General features: G+C 41.8%; 1 protein-coding gene across 9 annotated transcripts in view; it reads left to right on the forward strand.

Moving 5' to 3' along the window:
- Positions 1-2,398: 2,398 nt before the first annotated feature.
- mef2cb (myocyte enhancer factor 2cb) overlaps positions 2,399-17,300 on the forward strand; it is a 70,659-nt gene continuing 55,757 nt past the window's right edge. For 3 of the 9 annotated variants that reach the window (XM_037098102.1, XM_037098104.1, XM_037098108.1), the window contains exon 1: positions 12,811-13,380. The gene's annotated coding sequence lies outside the window, so the exon portion shown is untranslated. Of the gene's footprint in view, positions 2,632-10,810; positions 10,946-12,804; positions 13,381-17,300 lie in introns of those variants that run through there. The other 6 variants (XM_037098105.1, XM_037098107.1, XM_037098103.1 and 3 more) reach the window with 5 other exon arrangements.

Raw genomic sequence — 17,300 nt, forward strand, 5'->3', positions numbered from 1 at the left:
TTAGTTGATTATCTGTGCCCAGAAACACGTAAACAATACAACTGGATCAATACAAAATATATTTCACTGTCATCAAGGGAACTCCACTGTTTTATCTTCTCTCATGGTAGATTTACCCTTTTGTGTATTCTGGGAAAATCTATATTCCACTCATCTTTCCTTCATATCATCAATCTCTGCATCAGCAGATTGGCTTATTTAAGAGGGATATATAAAACACTCATTTGGGTGTATCATTCAGTGTCATTATCTACATTAGATTTTGGCATCAGGTATAAGACCCTGACTGGAAAGTACTTGATGAAAATACACTTAACCCTGTGCCACCCCCACAAACCTCTGCTAATGTGAAAGCAGTCACAGAGGATATTACGATTTAAGCTTGTTGATACTTACATTCTACTGAATGTATCATTTAGAAAGAGAAATAGCTTACAGTCAGGACGCCAGCAGCTCAGGGAACTTAAAACTTCACTGTTGGATGGAAATGTATGATTTTTATCAGGTATTAATGGAAAAATTACATTTCCTGAGCATTCTTAGTCATAGATATACTTAGCTAAACGAGTTTATAATTGCCAAATTATAGGTGTATACCACTGCACCTGGTATTTTGACTTTTGACAAGATTCTATCACAGCTGGTTAATCGCTTCCATCAGATAATTTATGTATGAATCACGTAGATTACACTAATGCTGGTTATGAAAGAGGTAACAATATTTGATACAGCAGCTTTGACACTCAAGATCATCAAATTAAATAAATGGTTGAAATAAGCGCTTAAAGACGTATGTGAGAGCTGTGCGTTAACAAGTCTAAAATAACCGAGACCTTTGTTATACACGTTCTAAATGTTTCAACAATGTTCAAACCCTCCGAAATCTAAATGGGTGACTCAAGGTGATGGTGTTGTTTATTATTGTGTGGAGGGAAGTCCATGGCTGTAACCAAACATAATGTAAACATCTGAAGCATTTGTGTTGGTATCAGATAGATTTTCTCTAGCAGTGGCGGCCATTTAGTGGTGGGGAGTGTTTATTTGGCCCAAACAGCCAGATTATTTTAACATATGCAAGCTGTTAACTAGCGAGCAACGGCGCGTCCGTTGTCCATAGCACAAGTCATACAGATCTTGCTTATTTAACATAGTATGGTATTTGTTCTGTCAGATGTTTTAAAAGGTAGAATTTGTCGTGGGTCAGTATGACCATGACTAAGATTTGAAGGTAGCTCCGACAAGATAGGGGGCAGTATGTCAACAGAGCTGCTCTCTGCTAGCCATCCTTGACTGTAGCTAGCTACTGTTAGTTTGCTCTGGGCTAATTGGCTCAGTTAGTCATGGAGCCAGCGGCACTGCAGTTACTGGGTCTTCGTATCACAGGGGGAGTCACCACAGGGACAGGGGTCAGCTAATCTGGATTTTGCACGCCTATAATGAGATTGAACAGGGCTGGACACGGAAATGGGACAGTCCACACCCTCAGAGGTAAGTTAAAAACAGGGGATACCGTACGGAGGTGACTGACAGCGGCTCTGACCAGGACTGGGACGTAACATGTAAATGCTACATGCAGTGGTATAACACATACACAATCCTACCACAAAATACATGTAATTTACATCCTTACAATTACAGAGAAAACATTTGTGTGTAAATTAGAGAAGCTAATCAAAATGGTAATTACAGGGGGTTACATCCAAATCTAGGCTATTATTTTTTGATGAAAAGCTAGGAAGTAGAATATGACATTCAGGAAAGCTTCCTTTTGACATATGTCCAGACAAGGAGTGATGCAATATAGATGCTTGTGATTTGTCCTGGTGCTTGTGCTTGAAAAATCAAAACGTGTCAATCTGAATCCAAGTTAAATTCAACAAATTGTGTAAATATCTCAACTTTTATCCACTTTAAAACATTTGTAAAAGAAAAAGAAAGTGATATTAAAAGAAAATGACATTACTTTGATAAAGTCACTAAAACAGTTTCATAACAGGGTAATTAATAATATGTAACATATTACATTTCAGAGGGAACTTTCCCACCAGTGCCTCCCACTGCTCCGTTTCCAAAGAGGACGACTAATAAGAATGTCCTCTGTACAGTTTGGAGTTGTAGAAGTGTGAAGGGGGTAAATGGGGGAGAGGGGAGTCTTTTTTTGCCACTGCGAGGATGGCAGCATTCTTGGGGGGGCAATAATATGCCAGTGCTGACAAAGGTCTGGTGTGTGTGTGTGCTTGAAGGGATGGGATGAGGGACTCACTGATCCCACAAAGGCTAAATTTACCCGGGAGTGATGGGAACAGGTGGATTCAGCTGGGACAGAGGGGCAGGGGTGGGGGGCTGATTGGAAAGAACAGGACAGGGTTTCAGTTCAGACAGAGATCGGGGGCAAACACACAACCCAAATCGGGGGTTTCTATTCAAAGCCAGCTGGTCTGGCTTTATCACATGCAGGACATTTATTTTAGGCAATTTGTCAGTATTTTTTATTTTCCTTTATTCAGCTATCTCTTTTGTTCTCCTTTCCTTTTTTAAAAAAAAAAAAAAGTTTTTGAACCGTTCGATTGAGCCGGGCCTTAGCTGGTGCTGCAGGGCGTAACTTCCTGGGGAAGCAGAGAAACGGCACGGGTGAGTTTGTACAGCACACCTATTCCCTTCCTTTTTCCCCTCTCTCTCCTCTGGATTTCATTCTGTCAGTGGAAAAACCTCTTTGTGTCAGGATTTCAAACCATACCCTGCACAGTAGGTCGTGACATGTTTAACAGATTAGGCCGTAATTTTGATATTTGAGCTGCTCAATTTGAACGGTTCTGAAATTTATTTTGAAGTGCTCTCGCCTAATTGTTTCATTATAGCCCTGCTGGATTTATGAATGATGTCTTTGTCACGTAAGCCTGATACGGAGACAACTATACCAGTATGAACGAGGCCAAGCGGTACATTTAATCGGTGTTTAGTTTGAGTTGTTCATGCTCATGATAAAGTAGAAACACGGCAGAGAAGCTCCGGCGCCGCTGAACGGGAGTCAGGTACCAGCTGTTGCCAATCACCTCTGCGGAGCACTAAGCTGATAGAGTGGAAATGTGCGTGTTTAAGTATTAAAAGTCTGCATTTGTATTTCTCTGAGGCAAGACAAATGTCCTAAATCACCAAAGTGGAACTTTATATTGTGTAGTTTCTCTGTTTCTAATTCTTCAGTCAGTTTAGGTTACTGGTACTTTTAAGGGTAATTGCTAAGAACATCTCCCCGCACAATCTGGAATTATCAGTGAGAGAAAAGAGCGTGGCCTTAGCATGCTGTTTGCTTTAGAAATGACTCATTCCCTTGAGGTAGCTACCTAAGTGGTGAAAACACACTTCTGTAGCAATACGTGTCACGCGGTCTGATGTTTAAGCAAGACAAACCGGGCAAACTTCTGAAACGACAGAGAAACTTTTGTCATATTGAATGAACAGAAAGGGGGTTTATTTCTAACCAAATGGGTTTGCATAAAACAAAGAATAGCTCTTCTAGTATAGGGCACTTGTCCTAAAACAACCTAATGGAATTTCATACTAAAGCAAAGGCTTTGTTTGATTGTAATGAGTGCTGAGTGACCGTTGGATATTTTCCTTCAACATTTGATTCAACTGTAGCTCTTGGATGAAACCGGAGGAGAAGTAATATTATTCCTGAATTTGATATCCTTGATACCGAGTACATTTTAAATCCGGGTTTTATTTTGCATCTCATATCTTCATTGTACAATCTGCAGCCACAAATACAATTAACTATAATAATAATAATAATAATACATTTTTCACCTTCAACTAAACTGTAGCAAACAAAAAATAGAGTGAATTAACTGATTTTATTAAAAAATACATACAGTAGATATAAGTACATGTGTGCTCATGTTATTTGTTTTGTGCGTAGAGTTACTGTCCTCCTGGTATTAACCTAAAGAGGCAGTACCTGAGAAACTTTGACCCAGTTTACAGGAACCGCTCGCTCCTCACTTATTAGCTTTTCTGCCCCTGAATTCCACGGCTTTGATGGTCAGCGGAGTTGAGGAAGCGCGTTGTTTTCTTTCACTGTGGGGCGGCGAGCGCTCTTACGCAGTTGCCTGTCTGCCTTTGAAACTCTCCTCATCCTGTCATTTCACCTTCACGCTCCGCCATTAGATTCACTGTTGCTGTTCTTCATGCAGTATGAAAAGTCGGTGTGGTAGGGGGGAGTTTGTTTATCTGCGCCAGCGATGACTGAAATGTGAAAGGAGATGAGATGCAGTTTTATTCGAATTTAGGACAGTCACACATTTTATGGATCATTCGTCATTGTCTTCCAGAATAAAAAAGCTGAAACTTGCTGGAAAGTATCAAAGGCAAAGAGATTTGTGGTTACTGTTTATTTCGTTTTTAGTGGAATGCGGTGCACATATGCTGTCTGAGGTGTTCACTGCTGTTTTTGTGTAAATTGATAAAAAAGAGACAGCACAGAAGTAATTTGCTTGTGCTGAAGTTAGTTTCCATGGTTATTCAGTGGGCTCAACTGATCCAGATGCTCTTAAATTACCTTACAAATGTTACTGTAGAAAGTGAATTTCATTTCTAAAACAAATTATCACTGAACTGAGACCTATTACACATATGGCAGCAGTTTCAGTTGCGACGGCTTGGAGAGTATCTTTGTTCCACCGTAATGGCTTACAGTAACTGCTGTAATTCTGCTCTTACTTTTTCTTTTGATTCTCCTCTATTGTCTTTATTATTTCATTCTGGAAGATTTCCAGCTGCAGTCCGGCCCCCTTGCATGAAAACTCTCTTTCCATCTACCCCCCGAGCAATGTTGAGGCCAGAAAACAGTATGACGCTCCGCCGTCACTATACAACGCCTGTGCGCCGGGGCCGCCTAAATCTACAAAACACGAGCGCTGGCGCGAGGCAGCTCCTTTGATCTGCAGCTAATCTCAGTTGCCTGCCTCCCCTCTGATCATGTCTGAATAAGAATGAGTCGGGGTGATCCTGGAGGCACAGAGAGCTTTAGACGCTGCCGCTCGTCTGCCGAGCTCCGCCGTGCAACACGGGCCCTGCGCCGATGGTCGCCAAGGCCTCGCTATCTCACATCGGAGTTGGGGATCCCTCATTTAGACACGCATTATATTCCGCTCCACTTGCTTTTCTTCACAGTGAGATGCTATCAGCTGCTTGTTGAGAGTGTGGGAGAAGTTGCATAGCCATGCTGAGTGATCTTTAATTGTCAAGGGAGTTGGCTGAGGTCAACAGCTGCAGGAGGGACTTGTGTAATGGTTACTATGGGAATTGGAAACAGTGATATTTGTAGGCTTTTGTGCTGCAGCTCAATGTTTTACACATTCGTCCGGACACATTATCGGTGAAATAGTGATCTAAGGAGACGCGTGGCAAAATGATGGAACCCCTCAGATGTTTGTGTTAATTAAAAATCTCTGACATCATTCTACTGGACAGAGAGAACACGTTGCATAAACATTCACAATTTTGTACAGCTTAAGAGAATTATTATCTGAAATCTCCTTTTCTCATACCTCTGAGGAGACTGGAGCATCCTGAAGTGCTACAGAATGATCCTGATGATTCTTTTCAACAGCTGCTTTTTTTAAAAAAGCTACGTATCTAGTACTTTTTACTTCAGCTATAGAAAATGACTCACAAGTAAAGGGAGGACAAGCTATAAATCCACCAAGCTAAACAGCCAATTACATTGCCTCTCAAAACAAGCCACATTAGTGTTTTCTGATGTAGTTCCAAAGAAGGGCGACCTTGCTCGACAGTGTCTTTCTAAATGCATGTTATAAAATATATTTCTCATGACTGTTTTCTAAACTGAATTTATGGTTTTTTCACAAAACCTACTTGGTTAAAATGAGTGGTTTGAATTTAAGAAGAGATATTGCATAACTTTAGGGAACTATCTGGTCATGGTTAGAAGAAAACGGTGTTGACGGTTGCAGAAAATGGGAAACAAATCTTATGTCAAAGTCACGTACTACATAAGCTTATATTCTGCATACAAATATCCTGTAGGCGAGCACTAACAACTGTTGAAAAGATTTCTCAAACAGTCTCTCGCTTGGTAGTCTTTGCCCAGCCATCTCGCCACAACCGTCCCTGCTAGAAATGTTGATACGATACATGTAACACGTACACAATTAAATGTTTCTGAAAACATTTGAATTGCTGAAATTTTGTCGACTGGGATGAAATGTGAATCAAACTTAAACTTAAAATGTGTCTCATTTAAGTTCATTTCACATCATTTGAACTTTCACAAGTTGATCATGGAACTTGCTCAGACGTGGGAAATATTCCAATGTCTGGTCATTTAACACTCTGAATGTTTCAGACACGGCGTGTTGCACCACTTCAGGAAACACCGGTGGGTGCTCGTTGAACAGAGACAAAAAAAAAAAGTAACCTTGGCATCTTGCCTTTATGGGCACAATTAGAGAAAGGGCAGCGAGAACAATGAAATAACTGTGCCTGTGTTGGAGCAGTTCATAGGGAATTACTTTCCAACCGTTCAAAAGGAGGAAAAATCATTAGCTGAAAAGTGAGTTTCCTTTTTTTTTTCCTTCCCTCACATGAAGCAATCTACTGGAGACAAAGAGAACTTTGAGTCCCTGATGTGCGGGACCGAAAGTCTGACAAGTACACTTATACAGCACAACACACAGGGAGCGAGAAGTGCCAGTGTCAGGGGTGAGAATACATTAAAATAAAATGGTTAAAATAATCTGTGTATGAGATAATGGTCACTGATTTTACATTTCTGTTTGAAAAAAAAAAGGAATTTAATTGAATATTTAGATGATTTCCTCTAAATGAAGATGTCTATTAGGCGATCAACCAAATCAAAATGAATGTAGGGTTAATAAAATGCTGAAACGTTCTTTGGGGAGACCTCCAGTTAACCCATGGAAGTGCTGAGAAGGATGCAGAGCTCCCCTGCAGGCAGCACATTTAATTACACAGCAGAGTCTGAATGCACCTCTAGAGGCAAATTGTACTTCCCATATGTAGCAGGTGGCATGCTGATGGCACCTGTCAGTAAACACACAGCATTTGTATTGCAAAGTCAGTCAGTGATCTAGGCGTCTTATTCAAGTGAATTCATTCACAGATATCGCGCCTGAATAATCGAATAATCTATGTAGTGGACAGCTGCTCTTTGGATTCTAAACAGCTTAAGTTATGTATTTAATATCATTAAGTTAAAGACGAGGATCTTTGCTCCATATGGAAGATCCAAAAAAAAAACAAAAAAACATGTTGAATAGGTGACACAGCCTCATTGATAATTAGAGGTTATGTGTGTGTCAGCGTGTATCTGCATCTACACGTATACTCGATAGTATGACAAAGTGAAGAGGCAACAGGTCTGATCAACAGCTCCCCTGCGGCTCTGTGTGTCTCAGCCAGTGAGCGCAGTCACAGGACCATGGGGCTTTTCCTATGATGTAACTGGAGCATCAGGCAGAACAAAGGGAGAGCTTGTTGTTCAGCTTGTGCCTCATCCATAATGCATAAAAGGTGTACAGACAGAAAACTGTTGGTTAAACACGACACATGCAAATCACCAGCACTGTCTCTCGCTTGACACTGCTCAGCGAGGGGTCGTTATGTGGTCATTACGGATTCAGGGGGCCTCCTGACTTTGTTATTAACGCGGTCGAGTCCGTTTGGTACGGTTTGATCCGACAGGGTGCTGCTCTGAGAGTGAACTGAAAGAACAAGGAAATGTATGAAATGGTACAGTGAATTTCATGCTGGCCAGACAGTTAATGGCTAAACCACACAGAAAAACTGTATTATTGAAAATAAGGCTCTGTGTGGTTTCACTGAAAAATGAGTCATACCGTAATGGAACACAGCAGCTAACGATAAGTAGACAGAACTTTTATTTTATTTTTTGCTTTGCTTTTTTTTTTTTTTTTTTTCTTACTTAGACAGGAATTACAGCTGACCGAAGCTGTAAGTTACAGGGGTGGTTTACAAGATATGCGGGATCATTTAACGACCAAGTTCAAAATCTGTTCATTGTAGAGCAACTTTTTTTTTTAGTTATTTTAAAATGGTACAGATGAAAAGTAATGACATTACCTTATTAAATATTTAATATGCCATCATTCAAGCCCAAAACTTGTCACAGTAACATATTTACATATAATACATGCATGTATATCAAAACAGATTATGTTTTCTTAAAACTTCTACAAAGGCAGTTACCTCGAGGTGTTACTATATGGTTCTGACACAGACAATAGTTTGAACATCCTGCTTTACTGCTGTCATTCGGAGGTAGAATCAAGGTAATATTGCCTGAAAACTAAATATATTAAGGGGCAATTCAACCTTTATATCACAAAAGCTCATTTGAGTGTACAAATAAATACTTCACCGGAATCCTGAATTTCTTTGTTTTGCATGTTTTGTAATATGAGGACATATGATTTCAGTTAATTAAAAGAGATTTCCTCACCTTTCCACCCCTAATTACACCGTACACTGGTACAATTCCTGCGACTGTAATTACCGACGATATTGCCCTCTGAGTTTCATTATAAACCTTATTAATAAGGAGCTCCAAATCACGTGCAGTATAACGTTCGGATTGACTTACACAAAGACCGAGCGCAGATCGGCGGGGAAGTGTCTCTCATCTCTCCCTACAAAAGCATGAGATGGCTTCTGAAGTAGGTTTGTTTTTTTTTTTTACCTGAGAACAGAACCCAGATGTTCGGGCTGATCAAGTCCCGTACGATATGGACGTCATCTGTTCACATGAACAAAGAGTGGATGTAAGAGGGTGTGCCTTAAATGTGTCTGATTTTTTTCATTTTTTTTAAAATGTGTTTTCATTTTATAACATTTATAACATTTATAAATGCATTATTTGTTATATTTGTAAATTATTTCTTTATTTTTCTTATTTTATTTCAGGCTGACATAATGTTCTCTAGTGATATGGGACAGTTTAAAAGCTTCATTCTGAGGCCTTTCCATCTTTTCAACAATAATATTTCAGAGGAAAACTAAATATATTTATTCGTAATACTCCAATTGAATATCAACATGATGTATTAAGACTCCAGTCGGAAAACATTAGCACTGTGACTGCACCTCAAGCACCGATATTGGTTTACCCTTAAGACGCATGCAGACACACACACACACACAAACACCTACACACATGTGCAGGAGTCAGATCTATAGATTCCCAGCTGAGCCTTTTGAGTTAAATTGGCCTGCAGGTCTCTCTGTACCCCCTGTGAAGAGTTTGGTCGTCACATCGTGTAGCATCAATCTAATGTCAGAGCAGCAAATGTGTCTCAAATTCATTAGGGAGCGAGCGCCGGAGAAGAGTGACTGAAAGCAGTAAATACCAAAGAAAGCTGGAAGCAGCCTCAGACATGTCTAACATGCAACAAATGTGTGTCGCGTAGTGCGTCCGCAATCGCTGGTTAATTCTCAGGAGCAGCGAGGCAGAGTGCTTGACAACATCATCGACTGTGACAGGCAGATTGTGTTTTCACGTGAGCGTGATCGACAACAGATTGCACTGAGCCCGGGCTGTTCCTGTTTGCCCTGGAAATGTGTTTGTGTTTATCTTTTGCTCGAGCGAGGCATTCCTTTCTTTCTCTCTCCGTAACAAAAAAAGAAACACACATTTTCAGGCGAGCTGCTCCGCGTGTGTGTGTGTGTGTGTGTGACACATGCTATGAAGTGACTGCCAGGAGAGGCTTAAGGAACAATCCAAGCAAGATCAATATCAGCAAACCGCACTTATGTGTTTGACTTAACGTGCAGTCGCAGTTTCCCCTCCTCTCTTTTTATGCACGGCCGATGCCAAACCTCACGAAAATTGCATTTACCCAGAGGCCTAAAGTGTGTGTGTGTATACACACTGTGACATATTTGAAATTGCATAATTGTTTTGGCAAACTGTTGATTTTCCTCCATCGGGCTGTGATCAGACTGTCAACCCACATTTGACACACGCTCACACACTCACCTCACAACGCAAGATCAGGATTGCGCGCTCTAAAAAGTAAGTGGGCGCGGTGGGGGGTGGACAATGGCTGATGAAAGTTTCAAACAGCAATAAAAACTAATAATCTAGTACATTTTCATTATGTGGGGGGGGGAACACTTTGGCTTGAGATGAAACGCGTGCCACGATCTACAGCATTTACATTGTCGCCGCGTTTGTTCGCACTTCTTGTGTATCCAACTATGTTTACCAGCCGTAAGAGGCGTGATGTGACAAACCCTGAACGACATAATGCAATGTAACAATAATCTGACTATAATGCCTCAAGATGCTTCGACCGTATTCTGCCTGAGCTGTAGACTCCCACTTGGCAATCTCAAGAGCAAAATATACAGTGGGCCTTTCCCCTGCTTTGCATTAAACGCGTGAGCATAGAATGAGGTTGTTAGTATGCCTTCACTATAAGTTTATCCCTGTAGACAACTCAGACAGTCTTATATGAATATGCATGAGCCGGTGTTTGCCTCGTTTAATGATTTTTCGCCATTCAAATATATTCAATCCACCTACCCCCCAGTTACTATTCCTCTCTATTTCATATGGCCATTAAACACACAAACACAAGCACGCACACACACACACACACACACGCATGTGCACACGCGCATATCTATGCATAGATCCAGCTCACTCACTATGTGCAAGGTGCATGCTAACAATTACCATTTCACTGGCAGGTTTGCGCTCTCTTCTCCCCCCCACCTCACGCTCTCCCAACGCTACCTCTCCTCCCAGGTGCCAACCAAAGACAACCTCGAGATTTGTGAACACTGAGAGGACCTCTCCGATGAATCGCTGACAGGCAACGTAGCAAAAAAGCTTCGAGACCGAGGGGCACGCGAGACGGCAGGCGAAGGAACACTGAACGTGGTATGTACCATCACGCCCATAGGTGTCCACATGTACTGTACTGGAAGGAGGGAAGTGTTTTCTGTTGAGGGGTGTCAGATCTGTACTTTTCATACCCGCGGATACGTGATGCCATTGATATCTGCCATGTTGCATTTATGAACCCACTGTGTCTAACAGACTACACCTTATTGATTGTTATGGAGGTCTGAGGGCCAGAGGAAATGCTATTAAAGATTAAAGGGTCAGGTGATGTGAAGGTGGTATCCCGAGTCATCAGACACCAGCGGCTTCGGTTACAGGCTGTAATGTCCGCCCCGTCAAGCAGATTAGCCAGCTTGATTTATTTATTAACAGATTTCATGTCCCGCCGTTTCCTACCCTGACTGACTGACTGACTGACTGCATACATGGCCTATGTTTTGCAGGTGAACTTCCAAGGAAGGTAAGGATTAGGGTGCTGCTGGGTGCCTGTTTTCACTTCACACACTCAGTGGTGAGGGGAGCGCTTCCCTGCTGGTCTGATTTTTATTTTATTTTTTTTTTTTTCGATCTAAAAGTTTATCAAGTGGGATTGGACTAATACTATCGGTAAAAAGCGGACTCCCTATGACAAGGAACATTTAAGGGGCTTTCATTTCTTTAGCGTGGAAATGGTTCAGCAGATGAACTCTTCGTGAAAACACTGCCAACAAACTTCAGACACTTTCAAACCCGAGGACCGATTAATGGAAACTCACCGGCGAGACCTGACGGTGGTTCGGAGCACAACAGCCTTCGTTCACGACAGCCATTAAACGTCTTTAAACTGATACAGCAGCCATATAATGTGAGCATAATAGAACCACAGTATTACAAGGCCTATCTGGCGAGCATCTCTGCACAGAAAGAGACTGCGCTGCCTGTCTGCGTCTTATCTGAAGTGGCAAACTTGCTGTTCTAATTGTTATCTTCACACTAATAGAGTGGATGTTTTGAAATCATTTGGTCGGATGGATAACGGCTTGGTAATTCCCCCATGCTTACTGTCTGTGTCAGGGCTTATCTGGAGGAGATAGCTGGGTCCTGGAGAATGATTGGCGGCGGCGTGCAAGGAGGTGGAAAGTTTTGTAGTGACTCAGAAAAAAGGAGGCAGCATTCACGGCGCTCAGACAGGGAAGAAATTGCCCTGAGAATCGAATTATGGTGTTCGGGGGGGCTTACCGAACAAGATGTACAAGTTGATCTTGTTTTTTTATTGTCAGAAGAATATCATAATGGAATAAGGAGCCTTAGAATCATTTTTTTTTCTCATAGGAGGAGATTATTTTGGCACATTTTCTTGAGCGGAGAGAAAGAGAGATGCCTTCTCCCCCCCTTTTCCTCCCCAGTATTTAGTGTTTGTAAAAACAAGTGTGTTTCAGGAGGTTTGCTGTTCATCCTGTTGTTTTTTTTAAGAGTGACTTTAAGTTTCAGTTTACTTCCCATTTGATCTGACATGCATGAAACAAGAGGTGAATCTTGACTCTGCCCCAGCCAAAAAAACAAAACAAAACAAAACAAAACAAAACAAAAACAAAAACAAAAAAACATCAACTTCTGACGAGCTCGGATTTAGCTGCCTAAAGGTGGGCTGCGGCTGCTTAACGCGCCCTCCGTTGCTTCATTACTTTAAGCACACATTCCCCCATCATGCTCCTCTAGTGGTCCTCCCTGAGCACTTAATTGCGCGTCCACTCTATCGGGGCCGGCGCGATAATAAAGCATTAAAAAGAGCCGTGCGTCTTTCATTAAAGTAGAGTTGGGAAATGTGAGCCCGCCCCCCTTTTTTTTTTCAGGAGTCAAAAAAAAAAGGAAGAAGAAAAAGAAGCTGAAGAAAAAAAAATCGATTATTTCTCCTCGCGCTGGGAGAGAGGAGAGGGTTTGGGGAAAGACTCCGTCAGGATTGTGAGGGGGGAGAAAAAGGGAACAGAATCAGAACCTCTCCAACATCACCAATCAAGCTCCAAGACGTCCAGCAGCGCACCAGCACCACCTCCACCTCCACCACCATCATCGGCGCTCCACCGGGTCCCTCCCTCTCCGCTCACCGGCACCTCGCAGAGAGAGACCAGGCGACGCGTCCTCGCCGCCTCCTGAGCAGACACTGTCCGATCAGAGGGAGAGAGAGGGAGAGCGAGAGAGAGAGAGAGCGAGAGAGAGAGAGAGAGAGAGAGAGAGAGAGTAGTTTCTCTGACATTATAGAGACTCCTTCCACGTACTGCGCGTTACTTTTTTTTTCCTCCCGGCGACGTCTCTCTGCTAAGTTGCGCTCCTGGATTTTAAGTGCGTCTTGGCGAAAAAAAGTCCGTCACCGTCAAGCAGCGGCTCCAAACCCCCTCCCTCCCGTCAGCCCGGCCGGACCGAACAACCGGCGGACCGCTTGTTGTTGCCTTTTCACTTCAACCCACCCGGACAAGATTTCCACGCGAAATAAAGTAAGTACCGCGCTCGCACCACCTATTTTTTTTTTTTTTTTTTACCTCCCCGACGAAACATCCACAAAGGCACATCACCATCATCCTCATCTGAGCTTCATTTATTTATTTATTTCAAACATCCAGACGGAAACTTAAAAGAGGGGGATCTATTTTGACGCGCGCTCGCCTCCTCAACTAAAGTACAGTCAACTGCGCCTATCGATTTGTTGTGACCCCCCTGATCGACTCATGCCGGTGACAACTATGTCACGTAATTACAGGCCGACATCAAATAGCCGTTTATGGTCCATCAGGAGGGGTCGAGGTCCGGTCCCGTGTATTTTTTTTTTTTTTTCTTTTTCTTTTTTTTTCCGAGGCAGCGGTACAGTTTGGTGTCGACCTTGTGGAGCTTTCTCGCGTGTCCACATGCAGGCGCACAGCCCCAGAGCCACAGCTACTGAGCAGGCTGCCCTCCTTAATAACAGAACATCACAGTGTGTTCTCACATGCACTACAGGAGGGGGAAAAAAGAAAAAAAAGAAACAGTTAACATCGGTTACTTTGAAATAATGTGGTCTCTAGTCCACCCGTGTGAAATTTTAACATTGTAATATAAGAAAGTAAAAAAAAAAAACAAAAACTCAGGCAGAGACATTGGGGGGGAAATACACGCAGTTGAGAAGTTTTTGAAATTTCTGATAATTAGCTTCATGAAAAGGAAAAGAATGAGGGGATAACAAACCACAGGAGAGATGGCCTCACTTTAAAGATATGTCATTCTTCAGCAGTGGTTTAACAAACGGGACTGAGGGACACTTGTGACCACACACAGCCACACTTCAAATCAGGATAACTTAACAGGCAGCTCCCAGAAATGAATTAAAGAAGACTGAGGGATGTAAACGTTACTATTTTTCCAAATCACAAAGCTGGAGAGTCCAGTGTGTCAGAGCCGTGTGAGCGTTAATTCATGCAGACCCCCAGTGATAACAGCACCGTAAATCAGTGGCTCAGAGAAGCTCTGGTCGAGTTCTGGCTCAGTTTGAATTTATCCTCTGTGACTTTGTGATTTGGACTGTTCAGAAGTTATCTCACCGGAGCGAGGAGGATAAATCCGTGAGGTGAGTTCAGAACAGCCTCATGTGGGTCAACTGAACCTGTTGCAGGGAGATGATTAATAACGACACCATAATTAACCTGTGGCTACTTTCACAGGTTGCAGCTTTACGTGTAAAATCAGGTGTATTTGTTTTTGTGAAGTGCGGACACGAGGCCCCGCGGATTCAAGCGTGCAGATGAACCGAGGGGATGGCTGTAAAATTTTAAATACACTTCCAGCACCCTTCGTTTTTCAAATTTTTTTAATTGAGACCGACTGTGGAACAGGCTGGGCTGTGTGCATTTAACTCACGCTCATTCATGTAAGAATAATGGTGAATCTCTGCAGCCATATCCTCGTGAATTTGTTATTTTAAATAACTGAAATAAATACGGCCAATTTTTTTTTTTTGTGAGGGGGACTATGAATTTAGAGGCAGCCACAGTCTCTTCAATGTAATAAAACTGATATATTATTAATGACATTTTCAGATCCGTAAGAACTTTCAAATTTCAAACAGGGTTTATTAGCAAGCACTGCGGAGAAGTACACATTTTTAAGTGATAAAGTGTTGCTGCCTGCTCTAACTCTACTGCCTAATTTGCGACTCTGTGAAAAGCGTTCTGCATGCCTTCAGTCATTTGCTGCCTGATTGCTTTTCACAGTTAGTTTAATTTGAATAAAAAAAAAGCTAAAAAAGAAAAGAAAAGATACAGCCTGTATAAAGTCGATGCAACATTTGAGACAGCTGATTAATTTTTAAGACGATGTAGTGTGCTGTGCATTTCTTTTCCCCAATCCTTTATGCTCTTTTATATGAGTTGTTCACTTGTGACAAGATTTATAAAAAAAAAAACAGCGAATAAGTCTGTAAAAAAAAAAAAAAAAGATGAAGATTTTTCACACATGGCCTTCCCTCATCTTCCCATCGTCAATGAAGTTGTTCTGTGTGGCCTGTCTGGCCTGTTGCTCTCTTGGGACTTAGCGTTAGGTTAATCCGCTCAGAGGAAGGTGAGCGCTCGCATGTGGACCCACGATTACACACAGAGGACTCTGTCAGCCAAGCTCTGTAATCTCATAGACCCTGTACAAACACACACACACACACAGATGCACGCACGCACGTATCCAGTCACTCTCAGCGCACACTCACGCACACACAAATGCATAGACAAAAGCATGGTCTGCCTCCTCTCTATTCCTCTCTCTCTCTGTCTGTCAGACACACACACACACACACACACACACACACACACACACACACACACACACACACACACACGCACACACTGACACCCACAATATCTGGGCTGCGCTGCTTTTGTTTCTCTTATTCTCTTCAGACCTCTCCCTCTTGACAAATCATTTGGGATTTTGGGGCGCTGATTCACAAAACCAACAGTGACAACACACTCTTACCCTTCTCACAGAGAGGGATTAGAAGGTCACGTGTCCCTCTGATTGGCCAGGGCATTGAGCCGATTGTCAGGGCACTTTGCTGTACACCAGGGGCTCAGTGGAGCTTTAGTTAAGTGAGGGGAATGGACACATTGTGTGTGCCATGGTCAGGTTTTTTTTTTTTTTTTTCTTTTCGCCATGTGTTTTAAACATGCTCAGACAAAATCAGCGCATGGTAGGCTATTGCTTATATCTTGAATCACCAACGCCTCATACAAGGCTCATTAACGTGTGAATACTTATCTGAGTGCTGTAAAATATGTGCCATCAAGCCTTAAAAAAAAAAGGAGTGAAGTGTACCACTGTGCCGCCTGAGAGGATAGACATTTAATACTGTACAGAAGGCACATTTCAAGATTCCCCCTCCTAATGGAAAACCAGACCTGTGAAAACATTCATCTTAACGGAAACATCTGAAGCATTTATGTTTAAGCAAATAATTTAATAGCCCCCCTTTTGCTACGCTTTAAAGGTTTTTTTTTTCTTCTTCGCTAATGGTTTCAAATATTTTGGAAGGGGTTTGCAGAGTTTGCTCAGTTAAACATCAGTAAAACACTCATTTGCAGATTGCAGGTTGGCAAGATCTGCAGGGAGATATTGAAGTACTGTAATTGGACTTCATGCCCTTTGGCTCAAACAAGAAGGTAATATAAGAGTCAATTGTGGAGAATCATATTTAAACTGTCAAGAGACATCGCTGTATATCCTGTAAATATTGCTCTGTATTTTGGTCGAAGTACTTTGAAATAAATCCAACAGTGGGAACCTTAAACGTGATAAGACAAACTCTGTTTTTAGTACATTTATCTGACTTAAATAGGGTGGAGATGTCAAAACCTTTGCCTCAAATAACTTTTTTTTTGTGCCTGCTCATATGCAGATGAAAACACTTAACTTTAAAAAAAAAAAAAAAAAAAAAACTCAAGGGCTTGTTTTATTCTTGTTTATTGCACCAGGCAGGTGTTCCCTCTTTCGCTACATGGGAGGAAAAGTCTCTTTTTTTTTTCTCCCTTTTCATACATTTTTATAGTACTAATGAAAAGCGCAGAGCTCGACCTCACCATGTGTTTATTCACTCATTTCCAACAGATCTCCCTTTCATTGTCCTAACTGTTGTGCGTGTTGGAAAATGTTTACCCAAATGTTTCTTTGCCTTAGGAGCACTCTCTGTATGTTTTTTTTTTTGCTTTTTTTTTTTTCGTAAAAGAGCTGCAATTACTCGCAAAACTTAAAAAATAATAATCTAAAGTAAATAACACAGTCCTTGAATGGTTTATGGCGGGCTGAATGCATATATTTGAATATGTCCTGGTTTTTGCATAATGATGCAAAGTCTTCTTCTGTCTCTATCTAGTAATTAGCGGTGACGTTCAGCAACTTT

The sequence above is a fragment of the Acanthopagrus latus genome, chromosome 5, assembly GCF_904848185.1.
Source record: "Acanthopagrus latus isolate v.2019 chromosome 5, fAcaLat1.1, whole genome shotgun sequence".
Classification (NCBI taxonomy): Eukaryota; Metazoa; Chordata; class Actinopteri; order Spariformes; family Sparidae; genus Acanthopagrus; species Acanthopagrus latus.